Raw genomic sequence first — 24,745 nt, 5'->3', positions numbered from 1 at the left:
ACTGTTGTACAATTCAACGTTCCCTTTTATTACAGGTAACTGGTAAAGCGAGAAGTCTGCAATTAATAGAGATATTAAAAAGTCTTGCTGAGTTACGTGATTCTTACAATTTTGCGTCCAAAAAATGACACTGAGTACGCTATTGGAGCTGCGATAAGAGTGCTAGGTCCGGAGGCAATATTAAATTTGATTCCATTGAAAGCAAGTAATTCTATATGAACCGGATTATGCTTAGAAAGAAAAACTTTATTTTATAACTACAGCAATATAAATCTCTATTCTATAGATATCGGACAATGCGATTAATTTAAAAAGAACTTGGCTACTACCATTATTGAAAGATTGTGTGCTAGGTGGGTCACTCACTTTCTTCATGGAAACATTGCTATGTATCGTTGCATTGTGCGAGTAAGTATTTTAATCTATCTTTATCATAAGAGTATAAATTATCTTATATTGATATTTTTAATGATAATTATACTCAATTTCAGAAAAAGGCAACCGAACCTGTAGGTGGGAAAACTTACGAATTTCTCGTTTGCCAAATCTGGGCTATTTTACCAAGTACATGTAACAACGCTACCGATGTGAAAGATAATTTCAAGGTATATATCAGAGATAAATATAAAAGATATGGTATCAAAGTATAGTATCCATGAGATAACTTTTATCTTGTTTAGAATATAGCTAAACTATTAGGAACAAATTTAAATGAAAGAAAGAATTTAAGGATGTAGATAATGTCTGCCTTACGAAGATTAATAACGAAAGCAGTCGAAGACGACAAAAAAGAAGATATACACGAACTAGCTAGATTTGCAAAGAATTATTTACCATTGTTTTCAAATCTATACACTACTAAGCCACTTGGTACTGACGAAGAAGGACAACGCTTTGCTACATATGATACAATAAGAGTAATTTGTGAATAGAAGAAGTAATTTTCTTTAAAGAGATTAACTAATATTTTGTACAATTACGGGTGTATCTTACAATTACGGATAAGGAAGTGGTACACGAATTATTCGATCGTGCGTTATTTAAGTTGAAAGAACCTGATATCGACGATTTTTTCAAAGAAAGTATTCACGATATAATAAGATTATTTATTAATTATACTGACATTAATAGATTAAAGACGTTTTACGATATGTGTGTACCACTTCTTAAAGAAATTTCTAAAACCAAGGAACAGAAGAAAGCATATAGGTAACTTTTTAATATATTTGTAATTAAATATTTTAATTATCTTTTCTGCAAAAACAAAAATTATTTTTTACTTGTATGTTCTTTCAGGCTTTTAGAAGAGATAATAATGTAGTAATAATATTGTAATAATCGTATTTGCACTAGTCAATTTCTTTTCTATTGCATAACGACAATGTGTAATCCAAATGGAGATTCGTTTCTCGCCCCTAACCCTAATTCTAATGTAAACCCGACATATTTTATTCTTTAAAATCGCTCCTTAAATAAGTATATAGCATTCAACTTTTTTTGTGAATTATTACTTATTGTTATTAAATGCATGAAAATATGAACATTATATGTAGTTTATAACATACATTAGTTTGTAAGAAGCATTTATGCAATTTAATATTTTTATATGGCTGTAATATAATAATCTCTTAAAATGTAAATGTTTTTATTAATAATAGTTCATAAACTGAGCTATACATTTAGTTTACATTTCTAAATTTGTATTTTCCATTTTGTCATCTCTATTTTTTTCAGTATTTAAAGTTATATAATGTAATATCGAAACTACTTTAATTAGTTTATTAATGATAAGTAGATTGAACAGGTGTTAATTGAACAGAGAATAATGTTCGTTAAACATGAACTAATCACTGCAAACGTATAACAATTAAGACAACTGAATAATTAATCAACGACTTTCATCAACACAATCCGCACTCTCTGACATCTCAACTCATACTGCTGTTAATTCGTTTATCGTCCCCTATCAACCCCTGGTCTTTTGTCTTAGCCTCACCACGTACATGCTCAACAATCGCTCAATACCACAATAATGTAAATAATGTAAAAAGTGCACCAATTCTTTTTAACCTATTACAAGTTCCACAAAGCTTGAGAAACATTAACTTAATAGACCTTTATAGTGACTTGTAGACTTATATTATAAATAATAATAATGTAAAGAATACAAATATTAATTCATAATAACAACAAAAATTTAAATTTTACATATAAAAAAAATTGCTACTTTTTCCAAAAGTTTACTTTTAGGAATATAAGCATAATTAAGAGAAATGTACGCGTTTCTATAAGAAAGTTTTAGTGAAGCTTCATATATGGAAACATTATTATAGTATGATCTACAAAAACACATGCTTTGATGTAATAACGAATAATAAAATTGACAAAATGATTTAGATATGGAATTTAGTCAGCTTCGTTAATAATAAATAAAACTTTCCACAAAAAAATTCATTAAACATATATTTATACAACTTTATTACCGATTTTAAAACATATTATGTAGTTTCTAGTAATCAAATTGTAAATATAGTAAACAAATAATTGTGTTAAGTTATGGTAAAGATCCACAATCTATATAATATGACATATTACGTGCATACATACGATATGTGTAACATTAATCACATGTATGTAGTATCATGGAAAAAAGGCTTGTGGTGGCACTCGATAGCAATTACCACCACTCGACACTAACTAGTGTCGGACGACGGCAGCGCAATGGTTAGCTCCAGTTGACCGTAAACCTCCGAGCAGGACGGACCTCTCAGCCCGGAAAGGGACATCAGGCTTGGGCCCTAACAGTGTGCGCGTCAAAGCAAACTAACGCTCCCAAATAAAAAAAAAAGTGACAAAAAGTGAAAAGGAAAAAAAAAAAGTGTCAAACAGTGAAAAACATTGCAGTGACATCATCGCCGTAAAACAAAAAAAAAAAAAAAAAAAAAAAAACAACAAAATTAAGGTATATAAAAAAATAGGATCCACCGAAAATGAAGCAAAAAGCAAGAAAACGGAATCCGCCCTAGATCTAACGAAAAAACATTCGATAAAAAGAAAAATAGACACTCAGAAAGCAATTATAGAAATCTGCAACAGCGTTGGACTTTCCGCGCAAAAGACGCGGAAACTCAACCCACAACCAAACCTGATTGCCAGGTCAAAAAGTCGCGTGAACATAAACGAAGAAATTCGCCGCACGCAAGTAGAAAAAGCGACAGAATTCGCAACCATGAGGCCCATAAGAGGAACCCCACACCCAGCGATCGCAACCAGCAATAGATTCGATCTATTGCAAATCGAACAAGAATCTCAGCCCCAACAAGAGGCAACAAATTACCCAACACCGTGCTCAACCTTAGAGCAAATAAGAAAAAAAAACGACTCATTAAGAGTCAAAATGGGTCAACACAGACCCACCCCGTCGTCAAGACTCCCATCACCGGAGAGGCGACAGGCCTCAACGAACATGCCCGGAGGCCCAGCGCCAACAGCATCGCCAAAGGGGATCCGGACACCAATCGGACACCCCAGCAAACACACCGCAGATGAACATACGAACGCCCCTACCGCTACAAAGGAAATCAAACCCCCACCCATAGTTATCACAAACCAGAACCCAAAAGATACTGTAGCCCTCATGGAAGAAGTAACAAACATTAAAAATTTCCACATCAAAAGGGTACACACAGGTAAACATGCACTATACCTACGAAACATAGCCGACTTTCACAAAGCCAAAGAAACACTCAGAGCAGCAAACACAACATACTACACCTACACACCCAAAACAGAAAAACACCACACATACTTACTAAAAGGACTAGACAACAGCTACACCGAAACAGAAATACTGACAGACCTACAATCTCTACAAATAAACGACGTACAATTTACGAAAGTCTCGCGATTCACGACAAAAAGATCAAGGGAGAATAACATACTGCTCCCAATTTATATAATCCAACTATCCCCTCACAGCAATATAAGCAACTTATTAAAAATTAACCATTTTAACTATTTTAAGATAAAATGGGAAAAAATAATAAAAAGAAAGGATGACATAATCCAATGTCATAAATGCCAACGACTAGGGCACTCTGCACAAAACTGCAACCTACACTATCGCTGTGTAAAATGCACAGAGCCCCATGGCCCAGGCGACTGTAGAATAAAGAAAGAAGACGCAGTCACTAACGACAAAATATTCTGCGTAATCTGCAAAAATTACGGACACCCAGCGTCATACAAGGGGTGTCCCAAACTCGTAGAACTTCGTAAAAACTTAACAAAAAAAATAAAAAATGACAAAGAAACAAAAGCAGAACGAATTGCCCAAATCAGCCGTAAATACGTCCCAGAACTAAAGTTCTCAGACATAGTGAAACGGCAAATAATAAAAAATAAAACACCCGAAGACACACCTCCAAAAACAAATTCATATCATCCGCTCCCAAGCCTAAACCCACCTAAAACCGACAACACCTCCCAACTAAACATAATAAACTACTTTGAAGACTTCAAAAAAAGCATACTCCAAGCGCTAAAAGAACAGCAAATGCAATTAAACGCCATAAAAACAACACTAGCAATACATGAAGAAAGGTTCGACGCCATCTACAAGTCTTTAAATATCATGTATGACAAATATCCATAAACCTCAAAACCAACAAGCACAGCAAAAAACAAATAAATTAAACTTAAAAGATCTGAAAATAATTGCAATAAATGCCAACTCCCTAATTTCAAATCAAAAAAGATACAGTATGCTAACCCTAATAAATAAAGAAACCCCCGACATCGTACTCATCTCAGAAACAAAACTAAATAAAAGACACAAAGTACACTTCAAAAACTACTCCATGATAAGACAAGACAGACCGAACGCCAGCCAAGGAGGAGGAACAGCAATCCTCATAAGAAACCCCATAAAACACGAAACAATTCTAAATGACAAAATAACAAGTTTCAAAATCCTAGAAACAACGATCATAAAAATAAAAATAAGCGATAAGGAAAACCTATTTGTCACTGCAGCCTACGCAACCTATGGAAACCGGAAGGAATTTAGCGAAGAATTCAATAAACTCTTCGAACTCCTACAGCTTAACAAGCCAGAAAACTTCTATATAATAGCAGGCGACCTTAACGCAAAACACACCAGCTGGAAAAACGAAATAAATAACACGAGAGGCAACTTCATTAGAAACTGGCTAGACAACAGAAGCATTCACTTCAAAACAATCTTATACAGCTCCGAACTACCCTCTTACCCAAAAGGAGGCTCATACCTGGACATATGCTTAGCAGATGCGCGACTAAAGTTTCAAGACCTACGCCCAAACAACACCCTAAAAACCTTATCCTATGACAGTGACCATAGCGCCCTAGTATTCCACATAAAAAAGGATACATCGGACCTCCTAACACTCGAAACACAGACCGAGGCACCCAGGTACAATTACAAAAAGACCGATTGGAAAAAATTCCAAAACCTACTCGAACAGAACTGCGACCTAAAGATCTACAACAACGCCAACCTAACTAACAGTCAAATCGACTCATTCCTAGACGAAATAGAAAAACATACACAAATCGCTCTCCAAAAATCCGTGCCAATCGTAAAACAAGAAAATTCATGCAAGCCCTATATCAACAACAAAATAAAAGAACCACAACGAGACAAAAGCTACATACTCTCCAAAGTAAACAATATAAAATTCAACTATTCTTACGACAAAAGAGAAGAATTAGAATTTCTAAAGTACCTTCTATACGAAATAAAAACACAACTGAAACAAGAATTCGCAAGCTCCATAAACCATCACTGGACAAACAAAATAAAAAACATCTCCAAAAACGACACAGCCAACATGTTTCCACAAATAAATCAAATCTTCAGGCCAAAAGGACAAAACCCCATCCCACCTCTCAAATTGCCCCCAGAAAAAGCTTCCCTCATCCAAGAAGCAGGTTTAACGATACGCAACACCACCAGAGACACCGAGGGTAACTTCATAATAGCCAAATCAACAGAAAAACTAGACATTATCGGCACCCACTTTTCCAAAACACACACACAAAACGAACACATGGGCCGTGAACAACTAAACAGAATTATCACCGCCGAAACATACAAACTCAGAAACGAAATGGAACAAGACATAACGCTAAACAAAACAGTCAGCACATTCTCAAACGAAAACACCGCAGACAACCCCAAACAACCGGAACCAGAAATAAACTACTTCACAAACTACAATCAACTAAACAAAATATTCTCCAAACTAAACAACAAAAAATCCTCCGGCTTCGACGGCATCCCAAACATCCTACTCAAGCACCTACCGAACAAAATAAAATGGTACTACACAGTACTCTTCAACAATGCACTAAACAACACATATTTCCCCAAAAAATGGGAAAAAGCCAAACTGATAGCGATAACAAAAAAAGATAAAGACGGCTCATCACCCGCAAACCTACGACCCATAAGTCTCCTCCCCAACATAAGCAAGGTATTTGAAATAACCATAAACAACCCCCTCACCTCCTTCTGCTCAAAAAATGACATAATCCCAGAAAATCAATTTGGCTTCCGACACAAACACTCCACAATTCACGCAATAAACAAACTTACGTCGGACATCTGCTGGGCGCTAAACGCAAAACAACGAGTAGCCGCCTGCCTAATAGACCTCGAAAAAGCCTTCGACACAGTCTGGATCCCAGGTCTCATATACAAATTAATCAAGAAAAATTTTCCCAAATACCTAATTAAAATAGTTTGGGACATGATCACAAGCAGAACTTTCGTAATGACTGAAGGATCACACACATCCAGCAAAGAATTCTCCATAAAAAACGGTCTGCAACAAGGCACAGTAAACTCCCCGCTACTTTTCAATATTTACAATAGTGATTTACTAAACCTCTTTAATCTCAATACATCCACCCATAAACGCTCCATAGCCTTCGCAGATGACCTAATCATCTACGTAACAGGCCACAAAACCATGAGAATAAAAACAGAATTACAAGAACTCTTTGAAAAATTAACGATTATTACAACACATGGAAGCTAAAAATAAACACAAACAAATGTGAAACAATACTATTTAGACCCAAGTCAAGCAAAATCGGTCCAATAGAAAGGGAACACTGCAAAAAATTTCAGCTTAGGGAAAAAGCAAACGAAGGGGAACCCATACCGCATAAAAACTGCGTTAAATACCTAGGTATAAACATAGACGATAAACTAAGCTACAAGCAGCACATTCAAATCCAACTCTCCAAAGCCAGCAAAGCATTTTGGAGAGTAAAAAGATTATTTTACTCTAAACATCTCAACAGTCAAGTAAAAATACTGTGCTATCAAGCACTAATCAGACCTATTATAACATACGGCTGCCCAATCTGGTACAACATATCAGCCTCCCAAATGGAAAAAATTCGCAGATTCGAAAGAAAATGCATCAGAGCTTGCCTGAATACTTACAGATCCGAACACAGCGGATTCAAAAAATATGTTAAAAACAAAACAATATACGACCTAGCCAACATTCACCGCATAGACTGTCACATATTAAAAGTAACAAGAAACCACTTCGCGCAAGCTGCAAAAATTCAAGAAAACAGCCTAATCTTCAGTTGCCTACTCCCAAATGACTCATACTACAAAAACACTCTGGCCACAGGCTACATCCCACCAGAAGCGTTCATCTACTTAGACGAAAAAAACTACCTCCAGGATCAAAATAACATCCCAGTAATATACCACATAAAAAGAAAAATAGGAACCAAAACCATACTCTACGAAGAAAACTTAAACGGACAAACCGCAGACACTAGGTGGAGATACAACATGGCCCTCCCTCTGAAAGACGCTAAAGACAAACACAGAAAAAACACAAAGAAATATTGGTGGATTTCAAATCCAAAATAAAACAAGAAAGAAAACCAGTAAACCGACAGAACACATCTCTGACACCGCATAACACAGGTGTAATTGTAAATAATATGTAAATATTGTAAATAAACCTACTTGACATCCCCCTCCCCCGCCCCCTCCCTATTATCCCCCCCAAAGGCATACAGCGCCAAAATGTAAATTACCGATAAGTCCTGTTTTGCGACCAAGTTTCAGGACAAAAAAAATCAAGCAGGAACAAAATTACATAAAAGCTCCGCCCCCCAGCGGCTTAAATCCAAAGAATAGACCTAAAATCACAAAAAAATTGTAAAACACCGACACATAATATAGTATGGCTACGTCGTACCGTCGCGTATCGGTACTTTTGCCTAGCACACCATTACCAAAATTCACAGTTTATTATGAATAACAAAATGTAACGAAAATTGTATCCTTGGTTAAATAAACATCATAAAAAAAAAAAGCAATGGTTAGCTCCTTTGGTTGCGAACGTTTGGAACCCGGGTTCGAATCCCGGCGACCGGAATCCGATTTTTCTTCCACGATACGAAAAATGAGAAGAAAAGCGGCCGTACCCAGCAGCGACATCTGCAGCCTAAGCGACTACGATATTACATGTATATACAACAGTACAATGTTATTATTACTTATTATTATTATTATATTAGTAAACTTTATAATATCGAGTTTTGATAATCACCAGTTTCGTTATAGTGAAAATGATAAGTCTTGACTAAACTGGTTCAGTTTAATAACACAGAATACCGATTATTATTTTTATCTTAATATTTAATGTTTAGTCTTTTCGCTGAAAAAGTCAGAGGCTAAAGTTGAGAAATTACTTTACGGTCGGAATAGTACGACTGCGGTCAATTGAGTTACCAAATCCTCGTCTCTGCATTCTCAATAAAAATAACATGACATAAATCCACATCTTGGTAAATACTATCTTCGGTAAATACACACATTGGCAATCAATGGACAGCATTCCTTTTTGGGCCTAACTCGCAACTCGCAACCCACAGGGGTTTGGGATTGATAAAGGTTAAGGGTTAGACAAATTGTACAAGGGGATAAGACTGCTGCTACTGATTCGCCTAATTAAATAAACGCTCACATTTGATTGTCTAGTACAAAGGAACGGACATATCCAAACAATCAGGTTTTTTCAAACAGAAGTTTCATAAGGTTTTCTTTCCAATAGAATCACACAGTTTTCATAGTTGTCAAACACGTTTGCATCGCGGATAAGTAGCGTTTGCTTAGAATAACGTCATTTTTGTACCTCACAACCTTACTAAGACTATAAGCTGATTTTGTGAGAAATGTTTTTTATAGTTGGTACACCATTGTATCTCAACACTTGATCGTGATTTTTACAACCACAGACGCTAACAGAAAATTATTTTACGTGAAGATACAATTATAGAAATTGATAATTGTTCGACTAATCAAATTACGTCGGATGAGATTTAAATTCTAGAGAAAAATGGCGCGTCCGAGAGAATAGATGGCGTTAAACGCAATGATCCAAATTGAACTGAAAAGTCGTTATGTACTTTCGAGGGGCAAAACTTCCACAATCCCGCTCGTGACACGAAATGGAGATTGTCGTTTCCCTTCGTTTAACGCATTTTGCCGTTGGAAGACACTAATTTCTGTGACTTGTTTTATCTATGTTGTAAAAGTTTATATTTACAATTTTGTAGTTTTTATGCAAACGTAAAAGGTAAGTAAATATTAATACATATTATAATAATTAATACTATATGATAATATTAATAAATACTTCGCTATTTACTTATTTTATTTTCGTTAAAGTATATTGTATTTTTCATTACAGTACTTTCATTTTTATTTGGTGTAATAATAAACATATACGTTAATATTCATTGACATTGGTGTAATTGTAAGCTTCACTGTAAATTTAATAAAATTGATAAGAACGGCATTGTTAAAAGGGTATATATGTGTAGTTAAACTAGTTTCTATTATAAACGTTACTTCATTATTCTATTATTGTTTCATATAAATTTTTTTTTTTAATAATTTACGTATGCTTCTAAGTTCATTGCTTATGTTAATAAAAGGTGTTTGTATTAATTGTTATATATGTCATAATTTCAACCATAATATTAAATTATGGTATGTGTTATTAAAAAAGTATAGTTTAATGAATATATTAAATGCTTATAAAGAATTTATTTGTAGATTTTAAATATGGGTATTAGATCAAAGGATCGGATTAAAGCAATGATTACCAAAGATATATTGAATATACATAATTATTGCTTGGATGTTAAACAATCTATTAACGACAATCTTGAAGATACTTTGGATTATTTACGAGGTTTAATTGCTCAAATACCACAGTCAGCCTCTGGTCCTTTAATTACAAAGATACCGAAAGTTTTGAAGAAGAAAGGTGTTCAACGTATAGAGACTATCCCCGAAAATGATATTATCAATATTGATAATACAGTATCAGATTCTATTGCAATACATGATAAAACAGAAAGTAAAGATATAAAAACTGGGGATGTGGTAGAGACAACAATTGGCAGAGCAAAAAGAGAGGCTTCAAGGAAGGCTGCAACTAATATTAAAAAGCAGCAGTCAATGTCACTTGCTGCAAAATTACGAAGGCCGTAACTCTTGACGATGACAGTAATATAAATGTTCGTATCATATTATGATGAAATTTAATACTTTTAATCTTACCCCAAATCTTATGTTACTAACCAATACTAACCTTTATATATAGTAAAAGATTGAACCGTTAAAGACTTCGATGACAACAAGAAGTAGTAATAGAAAGAGAACTTCTTCGCAGAGTGAAAACACGAAGGATAAAAATTCTAATATCATGGATGATACAGTAATTGCATCAACAGGAAATGATATTGAAGAACCTTCAATGTACGAGGACGCACTTGAGAAACCTACTCCTATTATGAATTCGACGATGAACGTCAATTTTACTTATACGCAGAAAATGATGAACGCTACCGTAATTTTAGAACCTTCATCAACAAAAAAATTAAGCGAAACTGTAGTAATTAATAAAAACATGGCTAGTAGTATAGGAAAAAATAATGAACAGAAAACAGTCGAACCAAAGGTTGAATTTATGTCTCCCAAATTACCTAAATTTACATCACGGTCGTCAATAGCTTTGAAGGAGAAGATGCAGCAGTTAAAAGAAGCGATGACAAACAAAGAGTTCGATGAATTACTCACAGAAGATGAGTCATTACCTGAAGTAAAAAAGTCTAAAGGAAATGTTAAGAAACAAGAAATTAAAAAACGACAAAAGCGGCAGAACAGGTCCATGACATCGAGCAAAGATGAAATACTTAATACTCCAACAAAACCATCTTCGAAGGAAAAGAGTACAATTACAGGATTAAAGGAAATAAGAAACACGTATAAATCGAATGCTCTGTTCAGTCCATATGCCAAGGAATCTGTGAAAAAAAGAGTCGAGGCATTCGAACAGGCAGGCATGAACACTTCAAAGCTTGCTGTTCATATTGATGCACCAACTAGAGTAACCAGAACAAAAACACGTGTTACTAGAGCTGCTGCACAAACAGAAGCTTCAGGAAATGCAAATATTTCAGAGAAAGCGGTTGTTCAAAAATTGGCACGAAAGTCGCTTACAAAAGCCAAAAAAATTTAATTAGCAAAACAGAATAAGGATGCCGATGAATATAAAGAGGTATTTAGAATTAGAATTATTATAAGGAAAATTTGTTAACAAGATATTTGTCAATTTTGTTTATCGATTGCAAATTTAATTATGTTTCCAATCTTATTTTTTAGAACAAATTAAAATTAGAACACAAGGTTAATAAACTAGTTTCTGTTGAGAAAATGAACTAAAAACAGCAACAGAAGACAACCCCATTAAGCAAAATAAGAACTCAGTTGCCAATGTCTGCTAATCGTGTTCCTTATACTCCAGCCAATCAAACTAATATGAATGTAAAATTCATTTCTTCCTATTAGTAGTATCTAATATTATAAGATTTTTAAACGGTAGTATTTTAATTTTAGCACAATAGGGCTTTAAGTGCAACATGTACAAATATTATTGCATCGATAGAATCTTTAATCCAAGCTCCAAAGTCAGAGAGTAAACGTAATTCATTGGATGAAGTAGTAGAGGAAAAGAAAAGAAAATTGGCGCTAAGACTTCAAATGGAAGAAAGAAAAAGGTAAAATAGAATTAATCAATATAATTTATTTAATTTTAAATCAGTAGACACATTACTGAGTAATATATGAAAAATACATTCTACATAAAAGGAAAAGACAAGAAAAAGAATTAAAAAATAAGTTAGCCAGAGAGGCAAAAGAAAAGCAAGATATGGAAAAACGTCAAAAGGCTGAGGAAAAAAGAGAGGAAAAAGCGCATTTAGCACAACAAATGCAAAAAAGACAACGCGAAGAAATAGAGAAGGAAAGTTTGGCTCAGTTACAACGTGCTCAGGTATAAAATTGATGGGGAACACGAGGCGGCTACGGGTTTTCAGGGCATAGGACCATGCCCTGGGAAACCCCGATGAATCTGATATCCTCCTATAGCCGGACGGTGACTGGTCGGCGGTTTTGGCCCCCGCTAGTTTGCCGATCCGGTGCGGAGAACCTCACAGAAGTTGGTGGGTCCGTATCCGCCAAGACCACTCACCTCACGTTCTTGTGGGGCTCCCCGTCACCCTGCACCAGCCTTGACCGGGGCAGGGTGCGAAAGAGTGAGTGGCACCAGGATGGAAACCCTAGTTGACGACCTCCGCAATTTCTCGAATAGCAATGGATAGAAAAACGAATCGAAGAATCGTTTATGGTGCAGGGGAGGGATACCCCAGTACCGGCGCAGCCGCGGGTGGTAAAGCGGGCCCCGCTGCGTCGTCATCGAGCAACCGTGGCCGTCCGGGGGTGGGCCGCCAGGCCCCTGGACACGCTCATGCGTCTGGCGAAGGGGACTCGCGAACTAGGGAGTCTCGGAGAGGGTCGGAGGAACCCGACGTTTTGACCATCGGCCCGGAACCTACGCGGGGTGGGATGCGGCGGCGGGGGTTTGGGATCCGACGACGAAATGTCGTCATGCTCTTCCTACTCGACCGTCACAGGCACACTCGGCAACCGGTCGTACCGCAGGATTGCCGAGACTACAGAAAACACCGCCTCTGCCGCCAACGGCCGCGGCGGAGGCGCGGGATGTAGCACAAGGCGGGGGGACGCGCCCGCGGGGGATCCGGACTCCGCGCTACTTCCAGCTCCCGGTAAAAGGATGAAGAGGGGCGTGAGGCGCGGGACGGATACCGGCACCGATACCGACGCCGAGGCTGCCACCGTGGCCGCCGCCGCCTGTACCATCCGCGGCGGTGCCGACGGCGGCGACGACATGCGGAGGGTCGAATTGAGGACTGGACCGGTCGACAAACAAGCGACCGTGAGAGACGCGGAACCGACCCACGATCAGGAAGAGGAGGACGTCGCATACCTGCGAAGGAGGGTGCGCTTTCTGGAGGGAGAGGTCAGTCGTCCCCAAGAGACGGTGGAACGACTGACCAAGGATAGCACAGAGAGGACAGCCAAAGTTGATAACAACGACGGCAACGGACAAGAGGTGGGAATCACCTATACGAGGAGGACAAAAGAAAATGCTCCCCGGGCCCCAACGTGAATGGTTATGGATCCCCCTCCCCCACCACCCCCGCAAACCCTGGTCAGCGTCGCGCCGTCTCCGCTGTCCCAACGGGTCGGGGAGTAATACACGTAATACACGTAAAACACATACCGAGGGAACGGGTAGATTCGGTGGTCCAGGACCTCGAGATCCACTAGAAGATTTCAAGATCCTGTTCCTCCGCAAGTTGGAGTAATGTCGGCAAAACATAATGCCAGGGGGGGGGGGGCAATTCCCCGGCTACGGATGCTGGAGTCGCCGCAGGAATCATACAAGCACGATTGCGGTCGGCGAGAGACACCTCGCAGTCGACCATGGAGTCGTCGGCCGACGAGACAGGATTCACCACTGTGGTAGGAGGAAGAAGAGGAAGAGCGAGGCGAAAGAACAGGAAGCCCACGGTGCAATCTCTTCCATGCGCCAACCGAGGACACAAGAACCAAGGGACGGGTATCGTCGTCTCCTCCGTCGTCGACATTGTGAATAGGGGCCTTGGCCCCCTGGACGGCGACCGGAAGCGGCGGAACGAGGGCAAGGACTTTCGCGGAGGCGGCCGCTAGGCCTCCGGCGCGCCCCCGCACGGGAAGGGAATTCATGCGAGCAGCAGGCAGCGGCAATGGACTCGGAGCTATCGGGGTAGGAAAGAAACGCAACGCTAGCGGGCGGGACGCGCACAGCGAGAAAGTGCGGGGCCTTCCCCGACCACCACGGTGTGCCGCGGTATCGCTCACCGTGAGGGACGGCTCGGGCTTCACGTACAGGGTAGTGAGGAATTGCAGGCCCTGAGGTGTCGTGAGATTTATCTCCACACTCGGGGTCTGTCGGACGGGGCGGGCCCGGTGGGCGCCGACGTTAGGGTTCGGGCTCGGCGAGCTTTGCTTCCAAACAGAGACGTTTGGTTGGACGGCGGCGGGCCTCCCCTGACCTACAGGGTGACGCAGGTGCTCACCGAATCGGGAAGGAGGCGATCGCGCGCTGCCACCACTGCGATGCGAGCGTGGATTCGGCGCAGCACACGCTGGAATACTGTCCGGTGTAGGCGCGGCCGCGGCACGACCTCATCGTGGAAATCGGTTGGGATCTCTCACCGCCGACGATTCTCGAGGCATTGTTGGTAAGCGAGAGAATGGGGAGGGCCGTGACCTCCTTCTGTGAGCAAGTCATGCTTCGAAAAGAGGCCGCGGAGAGAGTAAGGGTGCGGTACTCTCACCCTGAGATGATTGTCCGGCTAGGGCGCGGCAGAGGTCATGGTCGCGCTTCGGTGAGACGCACTAGGTCCGCCGCGTCCCCCGGTGGGGTGCAAACTTAGGCGCTGGCAGCTCAGCGCCTCGGGGCCGCAAAGCAGCCCTGTAGGGGGTTTCTCTTGATTCAGAATATGTACAAGTGTAGACTCATCACCCTGCTGGTGGATATACTTCACTGTGGTATACTGGTGGTGATACTTCATTGCGACAAAATATTTAATATGAAGGGAAAGATAAAGTCAGAAAATATGATTGGAGAGTAAGTCCAAAAAAACAAATTTAGGACACAATGCTGGATACATTAAAGTTTGGTATCTCGCGAATTATTTGTTGCCAAATCCTCCTAACATATCTATGCCCGTTTTACGGTTGGAATTTCCATTTCTATGGAAAAAGAAAGTTATTGATAGGGCAAAGAGAGCTCTAAAGGATCAACCTTTACCACGGAAAGTCATTCACGTACGATCTCATCAGCGAATTACATAGCGTCTTTAAGATCAGTGAATATTCTACGTGTTAACAAAGAGATAGTTGAGTAATACTTGTACCGTGGACAAGTAAGTCGAGTAAGACTTAGACTTTGGAAGAAAGCACATTTGCTATTCCGTTGACAGTGGATTCGTTATGGAACCTAAGATCATTGGCATTGGCATCTTGAGTATCGAATTATCACGGTTACTTGTCAAATTCTGTAATAATCATAATTGTTTGGCGGAAGTGTAGTGGAGTAGCTGCCAGGTGAAAAGAGGAAAACCGGTGGACTCGTCAGTAAGGTTATGCCCGGTTGTCCCTGCCTTAGACGTAGAGGGAGTCTCGCTAGGTGCGGCATTTGTATCGTGACATCGTATATCCGACCGCTAGCGAGATAGACAGACTCGTCGTCGTAGTAGCCCTCTGGTGTTGGCGGTTGGTACCCGCGAATCGCCCGGGAGGTGTTGCGCTGCGTTGATAGCTTGACCTGTCGGCGTCCTGTTGGTACCGATCCGCCACAATTGTATTAGTAAATATCTCCTCTAGTGCATAACGACAATATCTAATTCAAATGGATGCCCAAACGCCCCTAACCAATCACAACTCGACATATATATAGCAAGGACAGATTACTCGACGATATCGTAATCGTTGGACGACCGGCCGGCTCGGCAGACCTTTCCGAATCGCGTTTACAATCTCTGCGCAACGAAGCTGACATTTCGTAGGCATCAGCAGAGATGACCGCGACCACAACGATGGCATTGTCACGTAAACTTAAGGGTTGGTTGATGAAATAAAATAGCTGAGCCGTAAGACAACTATTAATTTTGTTTTAATTGCACTTTATTATGAATTCAGCAATCACAACGGAATACACACTGAATTAACATAAATCACAATTCACTCCAACCATGTTATGTAAAACTTAGTTACAATGATACGTTAAGTACGCGACTGTTATAAGGGTAGAGACCGGTAAAGATATGTTGACTATTCTAAGGATACAGATTAAGCAAAGTCTTACTGACGATACTGTGTCTGAGGAAAGCTAGGGGTGGGCGCGTCTAAGGACACAGGACTATCGGATTTGTTGATGACAATTTTGGTTAAGGAAGTGAGGGCAATAGACACCGTCTCCGATTGGATAATAAGATGGTTGGTGGATCAGGAAGGGTTTTAGCCGCCTTCGTGAGAAAGTTGCTAACTGAACATACCAGATGTGAGGAAAACCAACTTCTCATGTTAACACGTGGTAAACAATAAACATAAAAGGAAATCTAAGACAAAAGATACTCGCTTGGTCCGAAGGGCCTTAACTATGAAAATTCCAAGACCCCTGGTGGGTACTTAAGACTATTGAGGGTACGTGCCAAGGATGTGCAGACATCTGGGTGCCATCCTGTCCGCGGTGTGTGGCCTGGTCTCTGATGTGAATTAACGGTACACTGTAAACGTGGCCGCTTGGCGCACCAGGAGTACAACGTTAATGCAAAGCGCATTAAACAATCGATGAACGCAATAACCAAGTATCTTTCTCCCGACCGTACCGTACTTTCGATTCCAACGAAGAACGACTATTGCGTATTGGCTAAGTTTAAAATACTCGGTTTCTTAATGCTTAATGAATTGTTCCGCGTGTTAAGCGTATCTTGCTAAATCAATTAAATCGACGTTGACACAAATTCGATCGTAGCACGTCGGATATCGATCATGAATCGCTAGAAACATCTTAAAATATCGACGAGTGCCTGGGTTGAGGTTGTTTAATCCATCAATCCGCAAGATGTACGTCGGTTTTTAACGGATCCATTCTTATAGCTGTCCATTCGCGGTAAAATGTTTCAGTTTCGCCTACTTCTGCGTATTAGGCGCATTTCGAGTGACGATACTTCTCGATACGTTGCAAAATACTTTATTAGCGTGCTGCACGTCTGCTTCAACGTCAGCTTCTCCGTGTTTGCAACGAGAGATGAAACGGTTTAATCCTTGCATCGCCAGCAGTTCGATCGCACCATTCGTTTCGCATTATCATTCGTATGCGTTGTCAGTCAGTCAGCCGATGACGTTTCGGACGGCACCACGGGCGATTCTCTCGTTTCGCTACTCCTATCGACTCTTCATGTCGATCGAGATTTCCCGTGAGCTAATTCTTTCTTTATTTTTACCCATCTTCTTCTTTCGGAGGATTTATTGTTTTGAAACAGTTTATAGGTAGTTTTGTAAATTCCGAAAGCCTTGCCTTTTGGCAATCTGTGAACGTTGGCTGGTTTTCCAACAGGTACATACGAACAGTTTTGGAATTTTCCTGATACTTTTTTGAAAATAGTAAGAGCTTGTCTTTCTCTTTAAAGTTTCATTTTCGCTCTACCTAGACCAGGCCATACACCGCGGGCAAGATGGGAACCAGATGTCCGTTCTTCCTTACTGCATAGCTTCAATAGTCTCAAGGACCCATCATAAATCTCAGTAATTTGCTAGCTAAGGTCCTTCAGACCGAACAAATATCCTTTTTCTAAATCGCCTTCTAAAGAGCATTGTCTACTACGGATTGACACGGGAAAGTTAGTTTTTCTCACGTATGATGCTTCCCACTAGCAACTTTCTATCGAGGGCGGCTAAGACCTTTCCTAGTCCACCAACCTTCGTTTATCCAATCAGAAGAAATGTATACTGCCCTCACTTTCCTGGCCAAAAATGTCATAAACAAATCCGATGCTCCCGTGCGCTAGACACACCCATCGCTAGCTTTCCTCCGACATCGTCACCGTACCTTACTTCTCCTAGGCCATCAGGAGGGTCAAGTCAATTACTTGTCCTACACCGCTAGGAAAGTCAACTACTTTTTCTACACCGCTAGAAAAGTCAACTGCAACGTCGAAGTATAACATCTAAATCTAACGTCTATTAAGTATCCTTTAGTGCTACGTCCACTAACATACCAAATTCAACTATAAGAGCCTTGCTCTATTGTGCATATCTATCTTATCTTCGTGCCACAAGTTGTTATCTCCGATTTATATATACTCAACAGTGTAACCTAAGTGTTGGAAATATATAATTTATAATTCTGTGAATCACAGTGTTATACTAACTGAATCACTCCTATTATCTTAACCGAAATCAGGGGATCGATCAACTCGTGGTGTCGGTTACTATAATCGTAACGGGAATTACGACTCCCGTTGACGTCTCTCCTCGCGATTGCGTCTCTCTGCGATTGGTCGAAAATACATGGTGTACAAAAACAAATACAAATATTTCATCCCTTCGCGCGATCGAACGTCGCGAAATAGAAACGTATTCGTCCAGCGCGGCACTTGGTTCAGGTTCCAAAGGAATAGGAAAATTCGACGAGACAACGAACGCTATACAGTTTGCCGTAAAACACAGGTACATTTGATAATGAACAAATCCATTGAGCATTTCGACCATTCGACGAGATAGCAGAGCGAGAAGAACTTCGGCCAGTTAAATCCGCACGAGAGCCGGACCAGGTTTTGGAACACGGCCATTCAGGCACTTCCTGAACACGCCATCGTGTCACGTAAAATCACAACTCAGATTTTATAAAAAAAACAAGGTTGAGCCAAAACACAACTATTAACTTTCTCTCGAGCGAGACTCGTGGCAAGGGATTTGTGCCATAAGCGAAAACCACGAGTAAGACTCGTGGTAAAGAATTTGTGCCATAAACGGAACCCACGAGTCTGATTCGTGGTAAAGAATTTGTGCCAGTAACGGAACCCACGAATGTGAATCGTGGTAATTTACAAATTACTAATGATTCGTTGTCGACTTTGAAATGATAAATTGTTTTTGCTAATTAATCAATAAATCATGATTACGCCTTAGACGTCTTGAAAATACTATTTGTCCTCAAACGTTGTTTATTATTTCGCAATTCCTTTTGTAGCCCCTAAATATACATGTCATAAGAAGTATACATGTTGCGCCAGTTCGGGCACACGGCTGAACAGACGAATGGCACGGCGCGCGATCGAACTTCTTGCTTACTATGGCTCGCGCGATTGGCAGATAATGCGTAGGCCAAGGGGTTAATACGAGGTGTAAGTGTTGTCCGTGATAATTGTAGCTGCTGGCTGTAGATGATGCTGATGGGTACTGCTAATTTTTTTCCGTTTTTGATGCGTAGAAGAGAAATCGGACTCCGGTCGCCGGGATTCGAACCCGGGTCTTGAAAGTTCGTAACCTAAGGCGCTAGCCACTGCGCTGCCGTCGTCCGATAATAGTTAGTGTCGAGTGGTGGTATTTGCTGTTGAGTGCCGCCATAAATAGTCACAATTGAGTATACACTGAATTGACACGTATAAATTACACTTTACTCTAACAACTTTATATAAATTAAGTAAGCGACTGATCTAAGGGTAGAAACCCGGTAAAGAGATGTTAACTGTTCGAAAGATGAAAAATCAGTAAGTCCGAGCTAGACACGGTCGGTCTTCGTGGACTGTCCAAGTTGACCAGGGACCTGGCATTTCTTAGACTCATTCGCCGGAGATATTCTTTCCATAAGGGGTCCTGCTCCCAGGCGTCATCGACGTTGAAGCTGTTCGACGCAAAACCGCTACCGATGCCACCCATATTCTGCGACGCTTCTCCCTTAACCTGAGTTTGCGGAACCGTTGTTACTCGGTTCTTTCTGTTCCTCTGTTCGACCAGATTTTGAAGCATGACGTCGTCCAAAAGGCCCTCCAAAGACCTAGAGCTTGGATGGGACGTCTGCGTTCCAAGCACCAACTCGAAGGTGTCTCGGCTGTTCGACTGACTGTTCGACTTACTGCGAAGGCCATGCGAATACAGATTCCTCGTGCTAATCTCTGCTGACGAGATATCAGTTAGAGGATCGGTAGATTTTACCCTCCTCGGAGTATCGGCTTCGTAAAAGTTCTTCTTGTCCACGAGATCAACTTTGTTGTCGCACAACACTTGACAAGTCGTTTTCCTGAGTTCGGCTGCTATTCGCCTAGCCTGGTCTACGTCATCCACTAGAATCTGTCTGGGCATTTGCCTGGAAATTGGATTTACGATACGTCCTATATCATTCCTCTTGTTTAACGCGAAATGGTCGTCTCTTTGATTGTTTAGTTGAGGCAGTCTGGAAGAATGACCGATCGGCTTCATCGACTTGGCGGGGTCTACGGCGTTTACGATACCTTGGAGGTGGGAGTAGTAGTAATGAACGCCTGGCCGCTTGTTTTGCAAATGTGCCTTACTTGGCAGATACGATTGAGGCACGGGATTTGCCTTAACCGTAGACGTCGAAGTTGATAGTGACTGGAATCCTGACTGGACGACGACCTGTAGTTCGATATCGTGGAGTATCTAGCGGAATCCTGACTGGCCGACTTCGAATGACTTTGAAACTATTCCCGTGGTTTTCTAAAGACATTGAACCCATAGGAGAGTGCATGGAGGACTGGCAGGTCTCTGGCAAGCCATAGAAGTCGAGATCGAATCGGCTCCGGAGGCCAGAGTGTAACTAGAGTCTCTGCTACGAGAAGCCGTAAGCAGATTATTTTGAGATCCTCTCTGAAGACCGTGCGAATTGTCTCGAGATTGTTTGTCCGATCGAAAGCAAGACGATATCGTCTGCGAAGGCCAGAACAGAAACTTTATTTCCTTCATTTATATTTATGCCACCGGTACTTTCTTCGATTATTTCGAGCAGCGGCTCAAGACATAAATTAAAAAGTGGCGACAAAGGATCGCCCTGCTTTACTCCTCTGAGAATATCGACTTCGACCCCTATATTGTTATTAGCTCTAACAGTTGTTTTGTTCCCTTTGTAGATTTCCCTAATTAGATCGATTATGGGGGCCGGTACACCTTTTTTGGCCAGACACGGTCCTACTCCAGCATGGGGTATAGTGTCAAAAGCCTTAGAAATGTCCACGACTGTGAACACTCCCCCTCGATTCCTTTTGCTGTAGTTTAAGGCTGCATTTAACAATTCTATATTAATCTTACATCCGCTTTCGGATGTAAAGCCTTCCTGTCTAAGGCTCTGCTCTACACCCCTTCTTAGTCGTCCATCGAGGATCGAAGAGAAAATTCTGCCCAAAATCGGGCTAATCGTAATGTAGTATCATAAAAGGAGTTTAATTTTAGATCGGTTGAAAATAGAAAGACCGTGTATGTCGTCCTTCTGTGTTTCGTTTACATTTAAGAGCGCCTATGTGACTAAAGTCAGCTAGTTCTTGCAGAGGTATGAGAAAACGATAAACAGCGTTAGAACAAAAGACGGTTTCGGTTTTCAAGGAGAGGTGACGGAGAGGTCAGAGTATGCGAGTCGAAAAGCGAGTGTGTTGCGAAGAGCAGAGTTGATTGAGACGAGCGCGGCATCCGGGTGGGATAGCACATGAAATATCTGGGTCTCGTCATTGACAGCCAGTGGACGTTCGAGCCACACTTCGACTCCCTGATTTCGAAAGTGTCGGCGGCTGCTAATGCCTTGTGCGGCCTGTTACCGAACATCGGCGGGGTGGGAGATGCGGTGCGCCGCGGTGATGTATGGGGCCCCGGTATAGGCGGACGATTTGATGGCGAGTCGTCGGAGCATCCTGCTCCTGAGGAGGCTGCACAGGGTAACCGCCATCAGAATCATTGGGGGATACAGGACGGTGTCCCACGCGTCGGCGACCACTCTAGCCGCGCCCCGCCCCCTTGTGTATGGTATCCGGGAGAAGATCTGACTGAGCAGGCGGCTCCAAACGACCTAGGAACCGCCGAGTAGGACACGTGGGACCTATGGCGATCCCAGCTGATCAACGAGGGAGACGAACATCGAGGCGCGGAGGCGCTCCGCCCAAACTGGGAGGCATGGAGAAGCCGCCACGGCCTCCCGCTCACATTCAGGATGACCTAGGTGCTCACCGGACACGGCGTGTTCGGCGAGTTCCTGAGGAGAATCAGAAGAGAGACGACAGACATCTGCCACCACTGTGGAGAGGGCAGGGACACAGCGTAGCACACCCTGGAGCTTTGTCCGGCGTGGGAGCTGCCCCGCTACACTCTGCAGCCCGCCATAGGAGAAACATTGACCCCCTCAGCGATTGTAGAAGCGATGTTGATAGGGTCACAGGAATACGAGGCCGTCCGCCTCTTCTGCGAGCGAGTTATGCTCGCGAAGGAGCGAGCGGAAAGAGAGAGAAAGAAAAACTCTCACCCTTGTAGGATAAGACGATGGAGAAGGAGGGCAGTCAGACGACCTAAAGCCGCTCCACCGATGTCCCAACGGACTACGACTGGAAGGAGCGACAGCGTTAGGGGCAATGACCCCCCCCCCCCCCCTATCGCCAATTCAATAGTCAGGAGGTATTAGGACTGGCTCGAACAAGAGGACGCTAGAAGGGGGTGCAGCGGAAGTTAAATCATAAGAGGTTCCTGGAGCACTCCTGTCACACGCGTAGGATGGTCATCGTGGAGTTTTAGTCAGTAGGAGTCCAACACTACTATGCTGTTACGCGATTACTGCAGTAGCGGAGTGCCCATGGGGATTTCTCCACGTACAAAAAGAAAGAAAAAAAAGTTTCTGTCACGTGGCGCATTACACAAAGACCCTATTCCTGCGGACAAGATGATTGCCAGATGTCGATTCATTCGTACCAAACATTTTTAGTTAGCCTAAGGAGCCGCTATAAATCTACCACCTACTACGGGAACACACGAGAAATCTGCTTTCTCTCACGTACGACGCTTCCCGCTAGCAACTTCCTCTCAAGGGCAGCTAGCATCCTTTTCCAACGGCCAACACGAATTAGCCAATAAACATTAACGTACATTTCCTTCACTTTCCGAACCAAAGCTTTTCTCAACCAATCCGATGATCTCGCATCCTTAGACACACCCAAACACAGTTTTCCTTCGCAGCATCATCGTGACGGAAAGTCAGTCTGTTACACAGGGTCAACACACAACGGTCGTTACAATTGCACGATTCGAGTTAACTAACTATCTAAGCCTTCGACATCTCGCGCAATCATCATCCGCACTCGAATCATAGCTATCCGAGCTCGAACTTGTAACCGCGCATCGCGAACCGAATTTAATAACCGCGAGTCTTGAGCCAAGTGTACTCATCAAACATCACAGTTAATAAATATTTATTGTTGAATACATCTGAGTATTCCTTCTGAATCTATCACGACATCCCACCTCAAAGCGAATGGGGATACTACAAAGCGTAGTAATAACTCGGTGTTTCCAACTTCTACTCCGTTATTTTCTATCGCTCAAGGTTATATGCTGAGCGGTATCACAACTCGAACACGCTAAAAACTAAACGTGAGCACTTTTCTTCTCTGCGTTTCTCTCTATAATAAACTCGCGTTGTAAGTAATTACAAAACACTCGTGTTTCAATCGTATTTTTAACTTCAATCTCAGATCCATCGTCAATCCCACATTTTATACTTTGCTCCGACGATGAAGTAATTTTCGAACTAACCGTGACTTATCGAAAACCAAGCTGACAACTTTCCACATCGACTTGAATAAGTTGCACATGCTACGCTGCACTTTGTAAAACACGGAAAACACAATGATCGTTTGGATAAAAGGAGGGACGTTCGAGAGAACCAACCTGCTGTATCTTTCGTTCACCATCCCGCGAGTCCTGCTCGGAAGATAGTTTTCCGTAGTCGTAGTCGTTGTGGTATCGACCACATCTTAATGTACATCAGAGATAAGGCTTCTTCCCCCACCTTCGGGTTCTTTTGCACACGTCACTACCTTATCATCATAACTTACACCGAGCCTCTTGTGACAACGACCCCGACCTTCGGACTCTTTTGCACACGTCACCACCTTATCATCATGACCTACATCGAGCCCCTCAACATCCCCAAACCAAAACATATATAAGCCGAGACATCAGCAAGCTCAGGCAGTTCTTGTTCAGCCTTTCTCTGATTCAGTATATTATAATACCTCTGTAGGACTATTGTAATCATTGAATTTATAATAAAGTTTGATAAAAGAAAGTTAAGAGTTAGGCTACGGCTCAACCTTCTTTTTTTTATAATCTAAATCACAAGTGTACGTGACATCATGACGTAACGCTGACGTTTTCTAGTGAAATCGTGTACACATTTACTTTGAACGAATTCATAAAGTGAAAACCCCAATCTAATTGTGTAAGAGACATAGAGCCCGCGAGTATTTTTCATTTTATAATGAATGGCTCGTATGTATCAAACATACGATTATATATATGTCGAGTTATCATTAGGTTTAGGGGCGTGTAAAGAATCTTCATTTAGACTAGCCATCGTTGTTGTACAAGAGAGATTACATTTACTGGTATAAATATGGATTTTACAAAATTTGACAAATAGTCGTGGTGATTAGACTCTGGAGATGTTAATGACAATGATCTTAGGTT

The 24,745-nt window shown here is 41.5% G+C and overlaps 1 long non-coding RNA gene and 1 pseudogene across 1 annotated transcript in view; one reads left to right on the top strand and one right to left on the bottom strand.

Moving 5' to 3' along the window:
- The first annotated feature begins 9,420 nt into the window (after positions 1-9,420).
- LOC138184349 (inner centromere protein A-like) lies at positions 9,421-12,431 on the top strand (annotated as a pseudogene).
- A 5,284-nt stretch (positions 12,432-17,715) lies between these two features.
- The window catches only part of LOC138183817 (uncharacterized), a 97,943-nt gene continuing 90,913 nt past the window's right edge, over positions 17,716-24,745 (bottom strand). Inside the window, exon 3 of the long non-coding RNA XR_011174169.1 lies at positions 17,716-17,983. This is a non-coding gene — a long non-coding RNA (uncharacterized LOC138183817). The remainder of the gene's footprint in view (positions 17,984-24,745) is intronic.

This window comes from Bombus flavifrons, chromosome 10 (genome assembly GCF_040668555.2).
Source record: "Bombus flavifrons isolate JBK064 chromosome 10, iyBomFlav1_principal, whole genome shotgun sequence".
In the NCBI taxonomy this organism is placed as follows: Eukaryota; Metazoa; Arthropoda; class Insecta; order Hymenoptera; family Apidae; genus Bombus; species Bombus flavifrons.
The sequence above is the reverse complement of the archived record's forward strand: the minus strand, read 5'-3'. Positions and strand labels throughout refer to the sequence as shown.